This window comes from Peromyscus eremicus, chromosome 16_21, assembly GCF_949786415.1.
Source record: "Peromyscus eremicus chromosome 16_21, PerEre_H2_v1, whole genome shotgun sequence".
NCBI lineage: Eukaryota > Metazoa > Chordata > Mammalia > Rodentia > Cricetidae > Peromyscus > Peromyscus eremicus.
Window position 1 is genome coordinate 10,275,463 of NC_081432.1, and position 24,897 is coordinate 10,300,359.

Consider the following 24,897-nt stretch of genomic DNA (forward strand, 5'->3'; position numbering starts at 1 on the left):
GGGCTGTGCTGCAGCTGACCATAATAGACGTATCCCCCGTGGGTACTCAAGTGGGGTCCACGCTCAGCTTCTGCTGCAGCCTTGCCAGGATCGTAGAAACTATTTGGGTCGTGCAGAGAATGTGCTGGGGCTCTTGGGGAAGCCACACTGATAGGTCCAGTTACTGCTTAGTTCTGCTTATTAACTGATGAGGCCCAGAGAGGCTGAGTCTTTGTAGGGCAGGGTCCACCTTCCCATGGTAGAGACATGAAGGGGATGCTGGTCACCGCTTTAACCAAATGAACTCTGCCCAAGAGTACATCATGTGAGGCCCAGAGGGTCTTGCCAACTGGAGGCCAGTGAGCAGGTACAACCTGGTCTCTTACGGATGCAGCTCAGCTCTAACCCCCATGCATACACTCCACGGAGCACATTCCACTAGAGGCACCCTGAGCCCCACTGTGTCTGGAAGTCTGTCCTCAAGGCACTGTCTTGGGCTCTTTCTCCATGTCACACACACTCATCCCTCCAGGCAGCAGCACAGGACCTTGACTTCTATGACTTGAGGAGACAAGAAGAGGATTCCAAATAAAGAGTGGCACTCTCTCCCACCAAAAATGACCCTCCTTCACTCTCGGCTACAGTGTAGCTAAATTACGAAACAATGCCATGTCCTTTAAAAATGGCTTAAAGAGGAGCACATTCTTCCCTGGTCTCTTGGGGTTGGATGTCAATACTGGTCTCCAGGAGATGGTGTCTTACCACCTGCCACACAGTGGGGAAGCTAAATAATGCTGTTGGCTGCCTTTAAAACTCCCTTTAAGAAGTGCACTTCTGTGTGGGAGGTGGGGGAGGTGGGGGAGGCAGACTTCAAGTGTCCCTGCTGGAGCCAGGAGCAAGCCAGAGCCACCGCCACAGCCTGGCAGGTGTCCAGTGCCTGGGAGGCACCACTCAAAGGCTTCCCAGGCTCACCTCTGCTGCAGGCTGGTTTTGAGGTTCTCCGGTGCATGAGGGACAGACACAGCCTTGCTGTGTCTTTGAATGGCCCTAAAGGCACGCCATCAGCATCCAAGGAAAATTTTCAGAAAGTTAAAAAATGGTGCTTTGGTCCAAACAGGATGGACGCATGGCAGAGAATCTGATCTCCCGAGTGGGAGCACATCCCAGAGTCATCTATACCAGAGCTATGTAGAAAGGACACACCCCTCCTCTCCGCCTCATTGCTGTAGTGTTTAATAACTGAAAGTTGCAAGCAAGGATACAGGATGTCATGCTCAACCAGGCATCCACCCTTGTGTCTGCCTGGACAGACAGCTGTGGTTTTTTTCTCTTGGTTTTGTTCATTGTCTTATAGGCAACCCCATCTCACAATAACCAGAATGCCATCACCCATGTCCCTTGCATAGCAGAGTCTCATTCCAATACTCTCTCCATTTGGACACATTAATACTGTGTATATCTACTTAGAGAGAGCACTTTAATTGTGTTCAACTGTAAAGTCAAACTCTCTACTTCTGGGAGTGCCATCGACTTTACCAGCATGGTGAAGACGATCTGTAAACAGCCAGAGCAAACTCACCTAGCCCCTAAAGGTTAAAGGGGTCACATGCAAAAATACTACTAAAAAGCACTTTGCATTTAAAGGTTTTCAAATGATCAGAGGAAAATGTTTAACTTTCCTGGTGACAAGACACCAGTTCAGAAGCAGGCATTTTGGATCCGACTCTAGACCCATCCCTATGCATTCCCAGACCTAGAAGAGTAGCTTGTTCCTAAGCTCCCCTCTTCCCAGATGCTCAAGCAACCTTAGCCTGGCTGGGAGCAATCCAGGGAGCCCTGGGGAGCTGAGGGGCCCGCCTTTCCCCCCAAGCCCTCCATCCACACCCAAAACCATAGTTGCCAAATTCAGCATTGCCCGCACCAGCTTGCTTCACTGAGCCCCGATTCTCTGGAGGAGGTGGCGGGGGTGACAGAGGAGTGTCATGGGAGTCCACTGTGCCAAAGCTCACAGTGGAAAGTAGGTCACAGGGTGACCACAGTGAGTCACGCTGGACAGCCTGGGTCCTGCGGGAACTTTCTGTGGAAAGCTGTCTTCTGACTCAGCGAGTGGGAAGGAATGTGGGAAGCTGGTGCAACCCAATCCATTTGAATGCTCATCAAGCTTGTATGAATCACTTCCAGACACTGTACAGCATCCCAGGGCTGAGAAGGGGCCTTAGAGGAAGTCCACTCCAGGTCCTGAGTCAGGGATGGTAAGGGTGGCGGAAGGCACTCTTCAGACATAGAACCTGCGAGTGTGGGTGGAGCTGGGGACCCACTGGCAACAAATGTTCAGCCCAGGCTGCACCACTGCATCTCAGGGCCTTGTAAGCAGAGCATCTCTCCACCTAGCCTCATGCCACGCTCATGTACACCTTCCCACATCCACACTGTAAACATATCAAAACCGCGCTGAAGGGGCCAGGGAGACAGTGGGCTAAAAACACTAACTGAAGTGGACCCAGGTTCAGTTCCCACCACCCACACAGTGGCTCACAACTGTCCGTGACTTCAGTTCCAAGGCATCAGACATCCTCTCCTGGCCTTTGCAAGCACACAGTGAACATACATACATTCAAGCAAAGCATTTATACACGTAAAGTAAGTCTTTAAAATGCTTTGAATGTGGACCTGGGTTTGATCCCCAGGACCTACATGCTAGGAGAGAACCCACTCCTGCATGTTACCCTCTGGCCTCCACATGTGTGCTGGCATGCAACCACCCCACCCTATACACACAAAAAATAAATTTAATAATTAAAGTGTTTAAATGTTTAATGATTATAAGTACACAGTGCTGATGTTTCAGCACTCACTGTGACTTGACTTCAGCAGGCCTTCAGATTGTAAGCGTTAGTTAAGGATGACCGCTGTTTTCTTCCTTTGAAGACAGTAAAACAGAAGGGGGAGAAGTCTGCAAACAAACCATAAAAAGTCATCATTGTACCAGGTGTGGTAGCACACAACTTTAATCCTAGCACTAGAGCTGCAGAAGCAGGCTGATCTCTATGAGTTCAAAGCTAGCCTGGGCTTCACGAGACCCTATCTCAAAAGTACCAAAGAACAGGAGAAAGAGGAGGAGAAAATGAACACTTAGCTATACTCTTATATCAAATGACAGTCTCAGAAATGTGCCATTAGATGGGTTCATTCAGCAAGCTTGCAGAGGAAAGACATCACGTCCCACAGGACCACTTCTACCTGTGTGACCTGCTGGGGAATGGGATGTCAATGGGCAGCACATGATACGTTTGATTTACTTCTAGTTATTAATCAGCTTTGTTTCTACTATGGTTTGACTGTTTCCCAAGGCGCTTTAATGTGTTAAAGGTCTGGCCTCCTGAGTGGCCTCATTTACACTCCTCCTTTATCTGGAATTCCCTGCTTACTAGCCTGAGAGGGCTAGCTACTGCCCTCCACTGTCCCTCCCAGATTCTGTCCCTCAGCCATCTTGACCTAGTGTGAGCCACAACCTCTGATCCAGGCGGTAGTCCTGGGCCCAGGCCCACAGGATCCCTCATCAGTGTGGGATTTGTGAACACAAAGGCACAGGTGCTCAAGCTCTGGGTCCCAAGAATTCACAGTGAGGATGAAGGATTCACAGGAGAGATGAATCAGAGGGGATGGGGGGATCCAAGGGATGGAGGATCCCGGGAGGATGAATAATTCACAGTGAGATGAAAGATCCAATGAAGATGGGATGGAGGATCCAATGGGGATGAAGGATCCAGTAGAGATGAAAGATTCACAGTTGGGATGAAGGATCCAGTAGAGATGAAGAACTCACAGCTGGGATGAAGGAGCTAGTGAAGATGAAGAATTCAGAGGGGATAAAGCATTCACAGCTGAAATAAAGGATCCAGTGGGGATGAAGGATCCAAGCACATGTCCAACAGAAAAGGTATTTGGCCTTCTATTGAATCACATGACTGGTTTTCCTTGGCAGCCCTGGTACCTACTTGCACCCACACCTGCACCCCCAAATGAAGTACAAGCTTGCCTTACCTTCAGAGTGTTAGCAGTGTTACACAAACTGTGTTTCAGCCATTGGGATTAGTGAAGAAACATGCTTCTGGATCAGAAGTGCTGGAATTCTAGGCATACTGAGATCTCATATGAGTAGAGCTGGACTTTGAGGGAATCCCTACTATTTTTTCCAAAAGGTGTTCCTCAACATCACTGAGCCAGCCTTGGCATGGTGATTCAATTTAACATTCCATTTTTAATGTTTAAACCTATAACCCAAGCCACAACTGCTGGGGATATCTTTCTGTATGCTGTGAATGTGTTGCTCTGATTGATTGATAATAAAACTCAGATTGGTCAGTAGCCAGGCAGGAAGTATAGTATAGGCAGGATAAGCAGCAGGGAGATTTTTGAGAAAGGAAAGGCTGAGTCAGGAGTCACCAGCAAGACACAGAGGAAGCAAGATGTAAAAGTACCAGTAAGCCACAAGCCACATGGCAACTTATAGGTTAATAGAAATGGGTTAATTTAAGATATAAGAACTGGATAGCAAGAAGCCTGAGCCATTAGGCCAAACAGTTTAAATAATATAAGTGTCTGTGTGTTTATTTGGGTCTGAGTGGCTGCGGGCCTGGGCGGGACTGGAGATAACTCCAGCAACACACAACCACTTCCCTACACACAGGCAGCTACAGGTCCTCTGAACTTTCCAATAGTTACTTTGTTCCCTCAAATATTATATGTTCATAGGACAATCACTAAGACCTTCTCTTGCCAGGCCCTGCATTGGGCCCTGAAGACTTGCCCTCTGCCCTCTCTGCTGTCCTATAACTTGCCTGACTCTGTATCCCACACGTCTCCCAGGAAGACTGTGTTTTATGAGTCATTTTGTTATTCCCTGGGAATGGGTGCCTTGGGCTGTGCTGTGGACTCACTGGCCACAAAAACAGCCGCAGCCTGGCCCTGGCACCTAAGTGTTACATAAGCCTCCATTATGTCTCCTTGTTGGGGCCCTCAACATGTTTTGGATCCCGAGACTCTCTCCTGCCTTGGCCCACAGAAGGTACCACTGACCTCTGGGTAGTGATGCCAGCACCTGCCCCCTTTCCCTAGGACACAGGGATGGCTTTCTAAGGGTGTGTCCTCTGAGTTTCTCTATGACCATAAGGCTCTGGGTAGTCGATTTTCTGGTGCATTCTGAACCTGTCCCCCTGAAAATCAGGACCCAACAAACAAGAGGATCCAGGGGGTCTTGTGGCTTGAAAAAATTATTGCTTACACATGGAAAGGAGATGACTGTGGAGTCCATGGAGCTGAATTAGAGCCATAAACATTAGTATGAAAGTGCAATGCCTGCACCCACATGCATGTCACATGAGCAGACAGAGGCAGGAAGAAAATCACACCAGCCTGCATCTGGGGTGTGTGGACCGGGAGAGAAAGGCTCAGACCCTTACAGTCTACTGGACACGCAGAGGATTCCACTACTCAGCCCCATCATGGCTGCCTCCTACAACGTGGAAGCATTGGCTCCCTCTTGTACTCAAGGCAACTGTACAGACCTAGGGTGTGACCATAACATTCTGGCATCGATCAGTAAGAGCCCAGGCCCAGAACGTTTGGCCACTGACTTGGCAAAATCCCTCTTTCCTGTTCTGACTGGAATGACTCTCAGAGGTGGTCTGCCATCTCGGGGAAGATAAAACACTCATTTGTGTGTGTGTGTGTGTCTGTCAGGTTCTGAAATTTCTCTGACCCCTGTCCAGAGAGCGGTGGATCCTAAACACACCAAGTGGCCACATCACTGACCTCATCCTGGTCAGGCAGGGTGAGCAAGATTGAATTCCCCTCAGAGAACCATGTCCTTTGAGCCAGGGCAGTAGTTCACCCACAATGCCCTTCTCAGGACCGTGTGGGAGTCATGGGAGTCTAATTCCAGGACCCTAGAGGAGACATGAACTCCATTGCTGGTTCAATGAGTGCCAGCAAGGCCAGTCAGCAGTTTTCAGCTCTCAGGTCACAACTGTCTCCTCATGACACACATAGGTCACTCCCACGGGTCACAGGGCTCCACAGAGGGGTGATTTGGCTCAAGAACTCCTATCTGTCTGGACCATTTCTGCTCCTGAATTAGTCCCCAACCTTGTGCCACTGAGGCTTCTTGTCGCCTAACTTTCCCAGACATGTCCTGAACATCTAGTCCAGCTCAACACCTGCTTCTCCAGGAGCTGATGCAAAGCTTCATCTTTCTACTGGGCAGCATCATTTTTAAAATTCAAGTCCCATGATTTCCCTCCTCCTTTTGAAGGAGGACTCTGTCCCAGTGGCTCGCTGCCTATGCTCAATTTAGAACTGAGGCAGTTCTGTCTCAGACTAGAGGGCTCGCCCATCTGTATCCCTTCACAGGCTGATGGAGAGATTTACCCTAAGGTGTGTGTGTCTATTGACAGCTGCCACAGGAGTGGATCCCAGAAGCCTGGAAGGAGCAGGAACTGGGAGCAGAGCTTGCTGACCCAGCAAGAGTCCTGGGGCTCTCCCAGAGTTACCACCTCTCTGCAGCAGCAAGGATCTGGGGTCTTACCACCACCCAGACCCTGGCTCTGTCTCCTGGGCCAGGGTCACTCTCAGGGACAGACAGCCCTCCGCTGGCCCTGCCCGGTGTATCATTTGTACAAAAGCTGGACGCTCTGGGCCAGGGCCCAGCTTTCCCTGGCTTCTGGCCTGAGTACATTTTTAAAGAGGGTGGGGAATTTCTAGCCCAGATGCATTTGAAAGGGTTCCGGGATGGAAGAGTTAGGAACTGCTTTTCAAATAACTATTTTGTCTGAAATTCTCTCCCCCAGACTTAATTATAAGCTACAAAGCACTGTAAATTAATTTTGTATGCTCTAAGTATAGCATAACACACATTGTGATGAGATTGTTTAGACAATAATACGATAATTCTAGTCTTTGTGATCTTCCCAACAGAGAGAGGCTAGAGCACTTGGCCATTTGGCAAAAGCCATACAGCAGAGCCAATGGGACAGTGACCCCAGGAACCCAGGACACTGGGACCTTGGAGATTTTCATGATTGTCTAGTATTCCACTACTTTAGGTTAGGAAGAAGACAGGTTTGCTGAGAAGCCAAAGCTACAGGTATTCTCCCTGTCAAATGCTGCGGAGGAGAGTGTGTCCCCTGCAGCCACACTGTCCATGTCACTTACATGCACGCCCAGCTGTGTCACACAGGGCCTTGCCCTCTGACTGGGAAGCCTGATCATTGGTGCTGGGAGGCATGATATGCTAGGCATGTTTGAAAAGTCCCTGTGCTATCAGAGTACACATGAAGATTCAAAAACTGGACAGAAATAGGGAATTCTTTGTTTAGATAAAAAGAGGGGAAAAAAAATAGAACAAGTCAGCAGAAAGGATTGAAGCTGCCAGATCCCAGGCCTGTGGAACAGTCAGGCAGCACGCAGCTGCCTCCCCCAGCACCTCCCCACCCCCATGGGGCCACATAAGGGGGGGAAGCTGGGCGGAGGCCTCTCGTTCTACTATTCAATGTGTGGTCTGTCTTAGCATCTCAGCTTTCTAATTTTACAGCAAGAAGACGCTCGTTTGCAGGGTGGGAAGAGCAGCCCTGGCCCATCCTGGGCCTGCAGATGACCTTCCCAGGAGGGGCCTGAGACTGCCCCAGAGCTCAGAAACCCACCCTGGAGTTCTCTTAAGGGTTAAGGCAGCACTTGGTCAGGTTTCTGGCGCCCACAGCCTACTGAGTTTTCCAGCCCTAGGTGTCTGCTGGGAAATGCAGCTGGGAGCCAGGTGACATGGCTAAGTGGCTTTGTTTTGGTGTTACCAGAGAAACAAGAGGGAAAATAAGAAATGAAGTTTCCACAAAAAATTCAAACCGACTTCAAAAGTGTCTGTGTGCGTGGAGAAAGAGGAAACACTGGCTCCGTTCTGCCTGGCACATGTCACCCACCTGAAAACACCCACCCCACTCCCCATGCGGGAGACGGGAAAGCCAGGAGGTTTTTTCCATGTGGGAAGGCGCTGCCCGTGTGTCTCAGGACCAGGAGCTGTGCCACCTCTGAGGTCACACCCAGCCCAGATGGGGGACATACCGCACTAACTGTCAGCATCAGATCAGGAGTAGATTAAACAAAACCAACCACAGAAGACACACTGCCTTACTCAGGGTTATAAATAGGAGGGAGGGGTCCTTACTAATACATTAAACATCGGGAATTAGGGACCGGAAGGGAGGAGTCTGTCAATCTAAAGACAAGGCAGAGGGCCAGACACCTATGCCAACTAGGGCTCTAGTCCTTTCCACAGACTCTAACACTGGCCCTTTTGCAAATCCAGGCACTTTGGGAGCACTCTCCCTGGCAGAGTAGGGGCAGGCTGGACTGTTTAACCAGGTTCTGGAAATGACAGTCTACACAGGGGCCAGGAAGTGCCAGGAGTGGGCTCTGCTCTGCTGCCAGCTGGTTACCCTGGGAAACGGCTCAGCTCTTGACCACTCCGTTAGTCAGTGTCTGCCGCTGTGACAAAATATTGAGAAAATCAGCGGGCGGAAAGGAAGATAGGCATTTTCTTTGGGCTCATGGTGTCAGTGGTTTTGGTTCCTGGTTGCTTTGCTGTGGTCCTCAGGGCAAGATGACCATCATGGTCGGGGAAAATGTGGTCTAGCGAAGCTGCCAGGAAGAACACCACCAGCTTTTTGTTTGTTTGTTTGTTTCATTTTTTGGGACAGGGTTTTCTCTGTGTAGCCCTGGCTGTCCTGGTGCTCACTCTGTAGACCAGGCTGGCCTTGAACTCACAGAGATCCTGCTGCCTCTGCCTCAGAGTGGTGGGATTAAAGTGTGTGCCACCACTGCCTGGCTCAAAGCCAACTTGTGTGACAGTGCCCTTCTCCCTGTGCCCTTTTGGCTGCGAGTGAGTGAATTTAAGCAAGTGACTGTGTACTGTTTAACATGGGCCATGTCAATGACCCCAATGCCTCAGACCATGGCAGTAGCAAAGCTTCTCTGCATAAGGATCAGAGGGATGATAATGCCTTCCTATTGTCCATGTGTGGATGCTAATAGTGTGTGAAGAAACATCCACCATAGCTTTTTGCCCACGGGATGTTTACTGCCTGAAGACAGTTCCCCTACAAAGACTGCTCCTACTGAGATTAGCTAAACCTGCCTCCCTCTTCAGCTGTGTTCAATAACCCACCTCCCAGTTCAGCTCTGTTCAATAACCCACCTCCCAGTTCAGCTGTATGCAATGACCCCACCTCCCAGTTTAGCTGTATGCAATGACCACCTCCCAATTCAACTGTATGCAATGACCACCTTCCAATTCAGCTGTATGCAATGACCACCTCCCAATTCAACGGTATGCAATGACCCACCTCCCAGTTCAGCTGTATGCAATGACCCACCTCCCAGTTCAGCCGTATGCAATGACCACCTCCTAATTCAACTGTATGCAATGACCCACCTCCCTGTTCAGCTGTATGCAATGACCCACCTCCCTGTTCAACTGTATGTAATGACCCACCTCCCAGTTCAGCTGTATGCAATGACCCACCTCCCTGTTCAGCTGTATACAATAAGCATACCGAGCTTTTGTGTTGCTGTGACTTCTCCACCTGAGAGCCCAGACTACCAGATCCCAGCTTTTCAGTGTGTCTACCCATGGATCCACGCTGTATCTTATGTGGTTCCAGGGACTGACCTGACTGGAGATTCAAGAGAATGAAGAACTGACAAGCGTACATTGAACAGGGAGGCGGGATGTCTCTGGACCTACCTGTGTTGGACAAGTCACAAAATGGAATCATGTGACTGTAGCTTCCAGTGTTTAGCCTTTCTTTAAGTATAGCTCTCTGGTTCACTCCTGTGGTGGTATATTTAGCTGCTTCTTCCTTTTCATGGCTAAATAGAATTCCATCCAGTTAGGTCCACTGTTTGCCTCTGTGAGTGATGCTGTTGTGGCCAGCCTTTCTTTTGAGAGTAACTGGAAATGTGAGCACAAGCAGCATAGATGGGCATAAGCTGCTTCTCTAAGCACTGATTTGGACAAGCTCCAGGCAGGATGGCAGGATGTTCATGACCCAGGGGGCCCAACATCCAGGCAGTAGACCCAGGTTCCCCAAGCTCCCTCAAGCCATGTGCTTTCCAGGTTACAGGGCTGCTTCCTGTAGGTACAGATGCCCTAGGCAGGTATTGGGTTCACTGCTCTCAGGGAGGGGTTTCTGGTCCTCTATGGACAAAATGCCTGGCCTCTTCCTGAGTACAGTGGTGTCCAGGACTCCTGGGGCTGCAGGCTGAACCCTCAGGTGCAGGAGAGCTGCCTCGGTCCCCCATGTGCTAGGGTTATCAGTCGGCACCACGTTCCCTGTTCAGTGTCCAGGTCTTAACTTGGTGCCGTTTGCAAAGGTCTACATGTTTTTCAAACTCACCAGCTTAAAATTAGTACAATTTAAGGAGGTAAAGTATGCATTTATAAGTTTTATATTTAAAAAGATCAGTCAAGGACTTTTATTTTTTGAAGGTAAAGAAGTCAATTCCCCCGAAAGACTGTAAATACAACTAAAAAAGATGAATTAAAAAAAAAAACACTTTTAAAATGCATTAGTGACTAGAAATTAGAAACCCAGATAAAGTGAAGGTAAAATCATTGACCAAAGTCTGAATTTCTGTAAGGATATCTGAAGAAATTTGATGACTTTCTTTTTCTGAAAAATTTCAAAAGGGTATGTCTTAGTTAGGGTTTCTATTGTTGTGGTGAAACAACATGGCCATAAACAAACTTGGGAGAAAAGGGTCTATTTCAGCTTACAGTTTCACAGCGAAGTCCATCACTGAGGGAAATCAAGGCAGGGACCTGGAGGCAGGCGCTGATGCAGAGGCCATGGAGGGGGTGCTGCTTACTGGATTGCTTCTCCTGGCTTGCTCAGTCTGCTTTCTTATACATCCCAGAACTACCTGCCTAGAGGTGTCACCATCTACAATGGGCTGGACCCTCCCACATCAATCACTAATTAAGAAAATTTCCCACAGACTTGCCTACAGGCCATTTTTTTTGTTTGTTTTTTTGTTTTTTTGGTTTTTTTTGTTTTTCAAGACAGGGTTTCCTCTGTGTAGTTTTGGTGCCTGTCCTGGATCTCGCTCTGTAGACAAGGCTGGCCTCGAACTCACAGAGATCCCCCTGCCTCTACCTCAGAGTGCTGGGATTAAAGGCATGTGCCACCACCGCCCGGCTCTACAGGCCAATCTTATGGAGGCATTTTATCAATTAAGATTCCTCTTCCCAGGTAAGTTTGTATCAAGTCAACAAAAAACAGCCAGCACAGTTGACCCCTTGTCAACTTGATACACAAACACATCATATACCTCTCCCCTTTTTTTGTTCATCCTCGAGATCTCATTAACATCACAAATAACTTTAGAAGTCTCACACACTTTAAAAATTCAATGTTTTTTACAATATCCAAAGTCTCTTTAGAATGTCAGAGTCTCTCTCCAAAATCTCTCAACTGTGGGCTTCTGTAACAGAAACAAATAAGTTACATGCTCTCTAAAAGGGAAGAATCAGAGAACAGTTACAGTCTGAACAAAGCAAAGCAAACTCCAACACTGTTAAACAGCTCAGCATCCAGCATCTGGGACTCACAGTCTTCTAGATCCAAAGGGCTCTCCACGGCTTACTTAGTGTGTCTCATAGGCTCAGGCCCACTCTGTTCCATAGCTTCTGCTGTCCTGGGTGATTGTCCCATGGTGCTGGTATTTCCAAAACGTTGGGGTATTCTTCTGCAATGGGGTTGCACTTTCACGCAGTAGCCTCTCCTAAGCACTCTTCAGGGACGCTGGTCCTGCCACATGGGGACAAGACTCAGCTTTTCTCTACCCTTCTTCAGACCTAGGGCTTTGACTGAAGCATGGGCTGCACCTACACTAACAGCATCTTCTGACCTCTTCGGGGACTCCAGCCCTGCCACACAGTGCCATGCCTCTGTGGCTCTCCACCACCCCCTCACACCTTCTAAAATCAGTATCACTTGGTAAGCTGACTCTTACACACTACCAAGTTCAGCTGCTAGCGTAGGGAACGGCCTTGGCAACCTCTGGACCACAGCCTCTGTGTGTTGACCCTGCAGAAGCACTTCCTAGAAGATCCTGCCCAACGACTCTGGTCTCTTCTCAATTATAGCTGATTCTCCATCCCCGGCTGAGCAGCACCCACACATTCTTAACTCAAAATATCAAACCACCCCCAATAGATTCTTTGAGGGATTCTCCAGACTTCTCCCTGGTACTTCACAGGTCAGACCCCTCATCATCAACATTTCTCTCAGCCTTCTTCCCTTCCAAGATCCCAATATTGTCTTCTCTTTCTTTTTCCTTCCTTCCTTTCTTTCTTTCTTTCTTTCTTTCTTTCTTTCTTTCTTTCTTTCTTTTTTCTGTTTTTTTCAAGACAGGGTTTCTCTGTGTAGCTCTGGCTATCCTGGAACTCACTCTGTAGACCAAGCCAGCACCAAACTCACAGAGATCCACCTGCCTCTGCCTTCTGAGTGCTGGGATTGAATGCATGTATCACCACCACCCAGCCTCAGTATTATTTTCTAAGTTCCTATAACAACTCATTAAGCTCTGAACACCCAATGTTTTCTCCAGCCCAAAGCTCCAAAGTCCTTCCACAATCCTTCCCAAAACATTATCAGGTTTGTCACAGCAATGCCCCATGACCAGGTACTAATTTCTGTCTAGGTTGGGGTTTCTATTGTTGTGATAAGACACCATGACCAAAAAGCAACTTGGGAGGAAAGGGTTAACTTCATCTTACACCTTATAATCCATCATCCAGGGAAGTCATGGAAGTGCTGCTTACAGGCTTGCTCAGCCTGCTTTCTTACAGCGCCCAGGACCACCTGCCCAAGGGTGGCACCACCCACAGTGAGCTGGGCCTTCCTACATCAATCATCAATCAAATAAGTGCACCACCGGCCAACCTGGTGGAGACATTTTCTCAATTGAGATTCCCTCTTCCAAAATGACTCTAGCCTGTATCGAGTTGACATAAGCCTAACCAATTCAGGGTAAGTCAAATTAAAATTGCAAGTGAATAGTCCAGTCATTAATTCTCCACAGACATCACCCTCAACCTGCAGAATGCCTAACACAGATTATTCACCGAGAATGGCACCTGCCTGACTGTGAACGCCTCAAACCACAGGGCCTAAGGCAGAGGATTAACCTGTAGTGTGTTGATTAACCAGTCAGAGCCCTCTAGCCAGAGGATCTCTTTTGAGAATGACATTCTAGACCAATGGTTCTCAACCTTCCTAATGCTGTGACCCTTTAATACAGTTCTTCATGTTGTAACCCCCAACCACAAAATTATTTCATTGCTACTTCATAACTGTAATTTTGTTACTGTTATGAATTGTAAGGTAAATATCTTGATATGCAACCCCCGATGAGGTCATGACCCACAGGTCGAGAACCATCGGTATAATAGACTGACAAGGCCTGTGCCTTAGCCACCAGCATACCCTCCGCAGGGACTCCTGCACAGCGAGAAGCATGAACCACACAGTACTCAGAGGAAAGATGAAATGGAGGGAGCATTGTCAGGGACGTGTGGGTGAGTCAATGCCGTAATCAGCAATACAAACTGCATGGGTAGTGCCCACTCTATTCAGGAGGAAATGGAGTCTATAACTCCATGATATACATTGTTGCCTTGCCTTCAGTATCCGGTCTGTATCCTCTGGAGTCTTTCTGCATCTGGCCCCCTCAACAGCACCCTACCTCCCATATTCTGGGTCTAGCTAGTTTAAAGAAAAAAGAAATGGACCTGTGTCAACTTTCGTGATGTTAAGTCTTAGAAAGAGAATAGAAGGTCCTTTAGGCAGGAACAAAAGATTCTAGAAAGACCTGTGTCACAGACTGAGCCTGAGATGGCAACTTTGGGAGGTGACATAGTAAAAATATGGGACAAGTGGCCTCAAAGATGAGCAGGGCCTGTGTCCTAACAGTGGGGAGCATCCCCTGCACCCCCTGAAGGACCCCAGAAGCAGTACTAAAGTGATTCTAGGAAGCTAAGGATTTGCCTAGATGGAGACTTTAATATCTCCATGCCTGGGTGGCAAGACCTCATGGGTGCTCTGGGGACAGTTGGAAGGATCCTCGGGATGCAGCTCAAGCCATCCTTGACCCAAAGATGGAAACATAACTACCACTAACTGAGTTGTAGGGACATGAGGAAGAATATTTCCTGCCACCACTGAAAACAGAATGGAGTAGGCCCTGGAGGGATAGAGAAGACACCCCCAGAACTCATAACCTCATGCTCACCATGGTGGGGGCAGCCACCAAGTCACCAACTCATCACAAGATTCGGGAAGACAGTCCTAAATGTGGTGTCAGAACCAGCAGGCCAGTGGCTCGGGGAACAGCAGCCACACCACAGCCTGGCTGAGCCCTGGGCTTTCTGTGGTACCGTGTGGATCAGGGTTCTGAGGAGTAGGTAAAGCTCTAAGCACACTCTTGCAGGCCATGAGGCCCCTACACGACAGTTTCTGTGCTGGCTGGACACATAATTGGAAACAGCCTGAGTGTGTGACTCAGAGAAAGCCAGCACCGCCCCACCCGCTCACACAGCACATCCTGTTCCCTCCTTGAGGACTTCTAAGAAGGGGGTTAGCTTCCTGTGAGCCCCCAGCTCCGCCTGGCTGACATGTGTTGGCTGCACAGCTGATCTCAGCTAGCTGCTGTGTTCTAGAAAGTCTTTTTCCCACACACATCCAGCTCAATTCTGAGACGATTTGTCCAAGTCAAGAGCACCTGGATACAGTTAAATACACATTTATATATGTGTATACACACATACATATATGTATATGTATATATATATACATACATGGGCATATGTATGAATATGTATGCACATGATTGCATATACATGCATACATGCAAGCCTACATGTACACACATTCACATATATGTACACACAGTCACACATGTATTAGAATGCAGTTATGTATGTAGTGTGTGAATATGTGCACTACATACACATGTGCTCACAGGTGTATACATGAACATTTACATGTATTTCATATGCAATATATGTACATGTGTATGTGTGTATATGACCACACAGGCATAGCTTTGCATTTATGTGCCACACATATACATTGAAATACATGTTTGTGCCAACATGTGCTCAACTTACGTGTGTGTATACCTATGTACAGAGGTGTGTGTGAGTGCATATACACATATGCAAAATACATTTATACATGCATAGCCACATACATAGGACGCTTCCTGTAACTATTCATGGCTTCCCTGGACACAGAATCCCAAAATCCTACACATGACTACTCAAGGACCCCAACATCTTGTCCCGGGCTCTTCCTAGGAGCTTTGGGGACAACACAGGAGGTGAAGATACTCTGTATCACTCCCATTGCAAAGCACCCCTTCTTTGGCAGTGATGTCTTTAGCCCCAAGATTAGTGTTGTCAATCAATCCGGCTGAACCTGGTCTCGTTAAAGCCATCAGTGCCTGTGGTTGGGGTGTGTCTGCTGTCCCAGCCCTGGGAGGGTGCTCTTCACCCTGCACCCTGCAGAATGTCTGGGGAGGGGGAGTCCCCTCTGATTTCCTGCTATGGCTGTCCCGTGCTGCTCACTGGAATGTATATGGGGACACCACCAATGTTGAGCTGGGCAACCTGCTTCCAGTTTGCCCAGCGGTACCTTGTCCCTATCCCCTCTGTTCCCTGGACATTGGTGCAAACATTGTCCTGCCTACACGACTCCCAGCTTCCTAGCTCAGAGTCACAGGGGCTTCTCATCTTGACTGAGAAGCCCAGACAGTGGCATCAGGGAGAGCTGACTTGCACGTGAGTAAAGTCCTGGGGCACATCCAGCCAGATCTTAAAATAGTAACTGGCCCACAGAGTGGCATTGAGGCTACTACTACTGGAACCTAGAGAGGGCTAGAGGGGCCTGGTGGGGGCTTTGAGTGACAAGTGCTTTAGCTGTAGAACAGATGGCCGCAGAGAGCAGCTTAAGCAACTTCCACTCCTCTGCCACTGTCCCCCTGCCCAGGGTCCCGGGTTGTGTTCACTGGGGGCTATTCACGGGCTTGGAGGCTTCTCAAGCACACTCATAGCTGTGGGGCTATGTCTTCTGGCTGGCTATGAGCTATGGCACCACTCTGCTCCATCCACATGGCCCCGGTACCATCTTAGCAGTCAAAGACCCCAGCCGCCACATCAGGTCCTCCTGATGTTTCAGACATCACACCAGAGATGCTGTGGGGTGCCTGTGACCATGATATGGCTCCCTATCTTAAGATGAGCTACTTGGCAACCTTAGTCCTATTTGACAGACATGGGGGCAGAAGAGAACTGGGAGGTGCAAAGTGCAGACACTAAGTAGACTTCCTTTGCTATAGGAGGGAATTGAATGCTGGCCCAGAGCAGACCATGAGATGGTGTGAGTCAACAGAAACCAGAGAACTCCCCAGGCTGCTTGGGAAAAGTGCTAATAATCCCTGACAACCCGAGGGGCTGGACACTCCAGATGCCTGTGGAGTTTCTCTGTCTCCACAATGATTCAAACCCTGCTCCCTCTGAGCTCAGACACAGAAGTCCGCTGTGGAGAAAACCTGTGTTTAACCGTTACTACAGTTACTCACTAGAAGCCCAGAGTCCTTCCTGAAATGTGTGCTGTGACTCATGTACCTGGACTGGTCACCTCTGGAACATTCTGTCTGAGTAATAAATCCATGCCATTTATGAGATCCTGAGGGCCAGCTGGGTTGCTAGATGCCCATAGTAGGGTAAGGGCTGGATTGAAAAGCTCCCCCAGCTCTGCAGGACCTCCATACCCAGGCCAAGGAATGAAGGGTAGACATTAAATAAAAGGAGGATAGTCTCTTCTCTTTTGGGATCTCTGCTATGGGAGAAGGGGTCTTGGGACTGACGGGTACCCCATCTGTGTTGCTAGGGGCACCTGGCATTCCTCACTCAGGACCCCAAGTAGCAGGGGAGCCCAAGATAGCAAGCAGCATCCGATCAGCCACATCAGGAAGTCAGAAAGGAGAGAAGGACCCCTACTTAGAATATTCTGTAGAGCCCAATGTGTATGCGCGTGTGTGCACACGCACACAAACACACACACACACACACACACACACACGCACACGCACACACACATGTACATGCACATGGATGTACACCAGGTTTGGAAGATCATATATCCCAACCTCAAGGGCTGATGATTTTAACTGGACCAGCTTTGTCAGAACTGACCAAACAGCAGTAATCCTGCAGCTCGTGATGTCACTGCACACACAGACTTCTCAAACAGGCCAAAGAGAATCGCTGATAGCCATGTCCACTCCATGGACAAACTCACATAACACATAAGTCCATCTCATAACCAGGAGAGTGCCAGGGCACAGAGGGAGCATGGGACTTGCCTCAGGCAGAACAGCTAACGAGTTGGGGGCTCTGTCTCTCAATTCCTTACAGTACATGGTCAGAGGACACCGGCACTGAGTGGATTCTGAGGATCTCTGCAAAATAGACAGTGAACTCCATCTACTGTGCTGGTGCTAAGGCTATGGTCCAAGAGAAGCTGTTTCTAGTCATGCTGTAGCTATTTGGCCCTGGAAGGCTACCTATGAAAGTCCAGCAAGGCTGATGCCAAGGTGCAGGAGATGTGTATAGCTAGAGACCAGGCAGGATGGGGACAGACATTAACAACTACCATTGGATGCCTGCACCGTAAACTGTTCCACAACTGTGCACACTGAGGGTGGGAAGTGGTCCCTTGCTGCTCGCCTTTCCTTTGGTGGTATCCATGGAGACCGCTGTCTATGGTAAAGAGTATTTGCATCACTACAGCTGGTCATTTCCAGAGAGAGCAGCGCATGGGAGGCTAGCGGCAGCCTTTGGAGTCCCTGAGCCCACAGAGAGTCCAAGCGGGTCTGTGGAAGTTCAGCTCACTCCAGAAAACCCAAACCCCATGAGTGCCCGAGGCCTGGAGCCAGAGTCCTCTGAAGTCACTTTTAGTTCTCAAATCCTTGGTCTCCTGCCCTCAGCATCACACACCCTCTAACGCAGGTCCAGAAGAGCTTCAGTGCCACTCGCTTGCTCTGAGTCTCGAAGCTGGTAGACCTCAAACAAGCTGGTTCAGCTTAGGGCTGGAATTTTCGAGACAATTTAGCATTTTCTTCCTGCCAAAAAGGCTGCTCCTCAAAGGGAAATGGCCCTTCTCTGCGGCTAAGCATCCTCCAGAATCAACCCATGGAGAGTATGGGCTGGAAGGAAGCATGGGGGCAAGCCAAGATGCTGTGCAACCATCAGGAGACCCACAACCCCGGAGGAGCTCAGTAGAAAATGAGATCCCTCAGTGTCCTTTCTGCTTTTTCTGACTGTAATGCCACAGAGGCAGGGGAGAGGTAGGATGGTCCTGGAGTCCTAAGCCTCAGAAGAAGAGCTAGCAGCACCCTTCTACTTCAAGGAGGGTTCTAGGACCGCTTGTGAGCAATATTCCTAATTTTCTGAGACCATCCATTTACATGTGTTGGCTGTCTGAACTCCATGCTTCTCTCTGTGGCCTATCTTCTATCAGTCATAGGATTTAGGCATGTTTCCTGGGTTCAGCTACATGTGATTTAAACACTATCATGCCAGGAGTCTGGTGCTAGGGAAACCTGCTTATGGGTTCCAACATCAAAGCCCCTGCACACGTGACGTTTCTTACATGGTTCATGTCTGACAGAGTCCTGCCAAAGGCACTGATGTGTCTATGCCTCACCACCCTGTCACATAGGCTGGCTAACAGTATTGTTCTCCTAAGACAGGCTGGCCTGAAATGAAGTGTGGCCTCCAAAGGAGATTATAATCCAAGAAGGAAAGAAGGTCCTGACACCCAGGAAAGTAGGAACCTGAAATAAAAACTGGCAAACAATAGCAAAACTCAACAAAATGAAAAGACTGACAAACTTGGTTAAAAAAAAAAAAAGAACTCTAAAGAAAACTTCAAAAACTTTACCTATACTGAATTTTTTAAAAAAGGAGTCTGAGGGCTGGAGAGATGGCTCAGCCATTAAAGGCTAGGCTCACAACCAAAAAAAAAAGGAGTCTGAGGATGGTGAGGTGGGTCAGTAGGCAAAGTGATTGCTGCCAAGCCTGATGACCTGAGTTCAATTGTAGACAGAGTTTCTCTGTGTCCTGGCAGCCACTCCCAAATTGCCACTCAGAGACTTATTATTAATTATAAATGCTTGGCCGATAGCTTAGGCTTGTCTCCAGCCAGCCCTTACAACTTAAATAAACTGATTTCTATTAATTTATGTGCTACCCTGAGGCTTGTTTACCTGCTCTATGAACTTCCCACATTGCTTCTTCTACATCTGGCTGAAGACTCTTCCAACTCTGCACTTCTTCCCAGCATTCTCTCTGCCCCCAAAATCCTGCCTAGCTATTGGCCAATCAGCTTTTTTTTTTTTGTTTTTGTTTTTTTTGTTTTTTTCGAGACAGGGTTTCTCTGTGTAGCTTTGCGCCTTTCCTGGAACTCACTTGGTAGCCCAGGCTGGCCTTGAACTCACAGAGATCCGCCTGGCTCTGCCTCCCGAGTGCTGGGATTAAAGGCGTGCGCCACCACCGCCCGGCCCAATCAGCTTTTTAATTAGCAATGTCAGTAACACATTTTCACAGCGTACAGCGTACAGAAGGATTATTACATAGCATTCAATCCTTGGGGGCCTTATTGGGGGAGGAGGGAACCAATTCATACTATTTTCACACATACACACACACACACACACACACACTACATATATAAATCTATTTTTTAAAAGGTAAAGAAGTAGTTAACTATTAATTATTATTCTAGCAATTAGGAGGCTGAGGCAGGAGGGTTGTAAGTTAAAAAATGACCCTGGACCATAGAGTGAAACTCTGTCTCTAAATAAATAAGCAAATAAAATTTTAAAAAGAGGAAAAAAAGTAAAAGACATTAAAAAAGAGTCATCAAAGCTGAGAGGTGGTAATGCACACCTTTGATCTCAGCACTCAGGAGGCAGAGGTAGGTGGATCTCTAAGTTCGAAGTCTGGTCTACAGAGAGAGTTCCAGAACAACCAGGGCTACACAGAGAAACCCTGTCTTGAAAAACAAACAAACAAAAAAGGGGTCATCACTACAGATCTGACAGACATAAAGACAATAAATAGATGTGGTGATCAGCTTTATACCAATAAATTTAGACAACTCATGTGAAAGAAACAGAGTCCTTGAGAAACACAAATTATCAAAACTAGCCCAAGAAAAAGCAGCTTTTTATTTGCCAAGAATATTGAATTCATTATCTGAAAGGCATTCCACCAAACATTTGAGAAAGAAGTGACTTTCAACCCTGCACACATTCTTTCAGGAATTGAAGACAACTTTCCTAACATAATGAAGAGCATCACTCCAATGACTGATATCATAATGCAAAAGCCAGAAGCTATTCTCTTACCAGACTATGAAGAGGTCCATTTCCATCACTATTATTCAGTGGCTTAATAGAGAATTTAAATAGTATGCATAAGTTGAGAAAAAGAAATACATGTGATGGGTATTGGAAGGAAGAAACAAAAACTGTCTTCATTTAAAGATGATATGGCTATATCCTAAGAAGTTCTACAGAACCCATTTTGTGTGTATAATGTTGTGTGTGTGTGTGTGTGTGTGTGTGTGTGTGTGTGTGTGTGTGTTAGGAAGAGAGAGAAAGAAAAAACATACATATGAACGCACAAGCCAATGGTCAATGTCAGGCATCTTCTCTCTCTCTCTCTCTCTCTCTCTCTCTCTCTCTCTCTCTCTCTCTCTCTCTCTCTCCCCCCACCCTATTTTTGAAACAAAGTCTCTTATAGTGGGTAGCTGTTCCTGCTTTGACCTGGAAATACTACCCCCACTGAGGCTTCCAGTAACTGTCACGCCTACAAGGCAGGGCCGAGACAGAAGCCCTTAAGACCTGAGATCTAGATGTGCTGGCTCTCTTGGTTCCTGGATCCTGGACGCTGGAGGTAGACCCAGCAGAGTTCTCCAGAGAACACTGCTGGACTGTGCTGCACCTTTCCCTGACCCTGTTACCTATCCCTTTACTTGTAAGTTACCCCACAAAATAAACCTCCCTTTTAACTACATGGAGTGGCCTTAAGACCTCCACCAATAGTCTCTCACTGAACCTAAAGCACATTGATTTGGCAAGACTAGCTGGTCAGAGAGCTCCCAGGTGTACTATCCACCTTTTTGTATGGGTGGTGGGATCTGAACTCAGGCTGTCATGCTTGTACATACTGAGCCATATTCCCAATACCAGAATCTATTTTTTCTTAAACTATTATAACCAGTGAGTGAATTAGTGAGCCATGGTATAAATACACAAAAATATAAGGCAAGATTGCACAAGAGCAGAACAAGTGTCGCCATGAACCCTTCCCTTCCAAAAATCAGTGTGATTACGGATGGAACAGTCAAACCCTACTATTTTCCAAGTTCAGGGAATTAACCAAAAATGTAACGATTTAAAGAGCATTTATTCAAGAAAATAAAGCTACACCTTGCTGACGACCCATGGCATCTCTCTGTCACGAATGAGGCTTCAGAATGTAACACTAAAGGGAAGAAGCCAGACACACAAGGCATGTGATCCCACTCATATGAAATGCCCAAAAGACAAAATCCCAGAACAGAAAATAGATCTGCGGTTTCTGTGGGGTGAAGGCCTTACCCGGGTCATGAACATGTTCTGAAACTTATGGTTACACACCAAAAATTATTGAATTGCATGTGTGAACAAGGTGAATTTGATATGTTAAATACATCTTATTAGGCCTTAAAAAGCTGATCACAGCCTTTGACAGGCTCTTAAGGCCAGAGAGGCAATACTGAATCGAGGGCCCTCATCAAACATCCCAGCTCTCAGTGGGGCCCTTGAGAATCACACTAAAAGAGTAAGAGAAGACTTGTGGCTAGATTTGAGTCACTTCAGTCTGAGACTGCAAGCTGACCTGACCATCCAGAATCCTATGACAAGGAAGGTTACATTAAATAGAACTCCTATGGTATTTCACACACGTTATCTGACATTTAATCAAAAAATTACCTACCAGACAACTCAAGAGATAGGATCACAAGACCGTGTAGAAAAAAATAGACAAATAAAAACTACCCATGTGGAGCCCTGATTTTGGAATTGTCAGACAAGAACCCTGAAATATATATGATGAGCACCTCACATTTGAAAGCAAGATAAAAGACTGTGTAAGGAACCAGTAAACTACCCTGAAGAAAAAAACAGACATTCTAAAAATAAAGAACGTGGGGGAAGAGATAGTTTAGTCTATAAAGGACTTGCTGTAGAAATATGGGATCTGAGTTTGACTCTCCAGAACCCATGCAGAAGCCAGGCACTTGCTAGTCAGCCAGGTTAGCCAAACCAGTGGGCTCTTCCAGAGGACCCGCGTTCAACTGACATCACCACATAGTGGCTCACAACAGTAACTCCAGTTCCAGAGAATCCAACACCCTCTTCTGGCCTCTGTGGGCACCAGCCATGAATGTGGAGTACAGACAACACCTGCAGACAAAACACCCATGCACATCAAATAAGAGAATTGTTTTTTAAAAGGTGGAGTAACTAAAGAAGACATTGACCCTTGGCCACTCCACACATGCACACGCTCATGCTCACACACACACACACACACACACACACACACACACACACACACGTATACACAGTAAGAGAAAGAATTAAAAAAAAATAAGGCAACAGCTAATATTAAGAGATCAGCTGATAGGGTTAACAACAGGTTAGATGTGACAGAAAAGAGAATAAATGAATTGGAAGAGCAGACAAAGGAAAAACAATAAAAACAGACAGGAAGAGCAGGGAGATGTGGAAATCGAGGTCCAGAAGAGAATAAAGACAGAATGGAGCAGAGGCAATATTTTAGAAGTTAATTGCTAAAAGCAATAAAATGATGTTTTACCATCGATTTAAAAAATAAACTTGCACATGGCAAGGAGGCTAAGCTGGAGAAGCAGCCTCAGGGACATCAGAGCAAGGCTGCTCCAAACCAACAAGAACATCTTCAAAGAAGCCAGAGCAAGAAAGCTCATTTTCTTCAAAGACAAGCTTTCCCACACATCTGGAAGCCAGAAGACAATGGAATGCCATCGAAAGGAAACAAACTACTAAGTTGGAATTCCTACCTAGGGAAACATCCTTCAGAACTGGAAGTTAAATGAAAAGTTGTTTAGACAAATGGAAATTGAGAAAACTCGTGTCCAACAGACCCACACCACAAAACACAGTGGAGGGGATGGTGGCGGGCAGTGTCTGAAGTGGCCCCCAAAGGCGCCACCTCTGGGCGTTCATCATTTGCGCAGAACCTCCCCTTGAGTGTGACCATACCCAATGACTCTCTTCGAGCAAGTAGATGATGGCCAAAGCCACGGGTTGTCACTTGCTGTCACAGGTTGTTGAGATGAGCGTACGTGAGCGCTGGCTTCTCTCTCCTAGGCCTCCACCCCTTCCCCCACCCTTCCTGGCCGACACTGCCTGTCTCTCTGTGTCTCACTCACTGAGTCCCCATCTCCCCACTATCTCTGAGTTTCCCCAGCTCTGAGGAGATGAAGCTTCCATGTAGGACGTGAGGCCCTGGCTGTGGTAAGAAACTGGTGTTTGGGGCCCACAGAGGCTGTCTTACTGCAGGCACATGGGGAGCCTGAGATAATAGGAAGGAGGGCTGGGGGACCCACTCTTTATGGTCCCATCACATTGTGTCTTTTTACTTTTGTACAAGGAGCATGCCCTGTCTAAACAGAAATAATAAGTAATAATATAACTTTAATATCAAACAGTAATAAAAATTTGTAATTAGGAAAAAAACACAAACACACACACACCCGCACACCCGCACTCCCGCACTCACACTCACACTCTCAAAAGGCAAAAGAAGGCAACTGTAGGCACATCTGACAAAGAGGATAACCAGAAGGTTACCCAACCAGAGCTGAGATCTAGCTCTCCTTCCCCTGAGTCCTGCTTGGCCTGTGATTGCTTTGACCGACACAATGCGACAAAATGATACGTTTCTGGGCCCAGATTTCAAGAATCTTAGCAGCTTTTGTTCTCACTTTGTTTACTGTCACAATGTGAACAAGTCAGAGTTGGCCTTCTGGAGAGGCCACACAAAGGGGCTTAGGCTTTCTGGCCAACAGCCTGCCCTGTAACCCTACAAGACCCATGAAGAATGCCATTTCTGGTGGTTTTTGTAGCTAGAAGAGTGAGATGGGGTCTCATTATGGAGTCCCGGCTGTCCTGAGCGTGTCTATATACTGGGCTGGCCTCGACTCACAGAGACCTGCCTGCTTCTGCCTCCCGCATGCTGGGATTAGAGGTATGCACCGCTGTGCTTAGCGGGAACGCCATTTCTGATCGTCCAGCCTCCTCTGCATCTTTTGTCCTGCAGCTGCCATGTAATAAGCTCAGCAGCAGTTATCACATGACTCATCACGTGAACCAAAGAGAAAGCAAAACGGTTGTTAGTAAATGTTAAAAGTGTCTTATTCTGGAGAAATGGATCTGTGATCCAAGTGGTGAGGGTGACCGGTCTGGTGATGATGGTGTTGCCGTGGCAGCAGCGATGACAGTTGTGGGGGAAGCGATGGTGATGAAGATGGTGGGGATGGGGTAAGGATGGCCATGGCCATCGTGGTGGTTCTGTTTCTGTGATGCAATGCCATGGCCAAAGGCAACTTCAGAAGAACGAGTTTATTTGGGCTTGTGGTTCCATGGAGAGAGAGTCCAGGCACCAGAGGAGGAAGCCGAGAGATCACATCTTTTAACCACAAACAG

At 47.5% G+C, this 24,897-nt stretch overlaps 1 long non-coding RNA gene across 3 annotated transcripts in view; it reads right to left on the reverse strand.

Annotated features, from left to right (window-relative positions):
* Nucleotides 1–2,849: 2,849 nt before the first annotated feature.
* The window catches only part of LOC131893888 (uncharacterized), a 39,259-nt gene continuing 17,211 nt past the window's right edge, over nucleotides 2,850–24,897 (reverse strand). For all 3 annotated transcript variants that reach the window (XR_009374760.1, XR_009374761.1, XR_009374759.1), the window contains one exon: nucleotides 2,850–2,932. This is a non-coding gene — a long non-coding RNA (uncharacterized LOC131893888). The remainder of the gene's footprint in view (nucleotides 2,933–24,897) is intronic.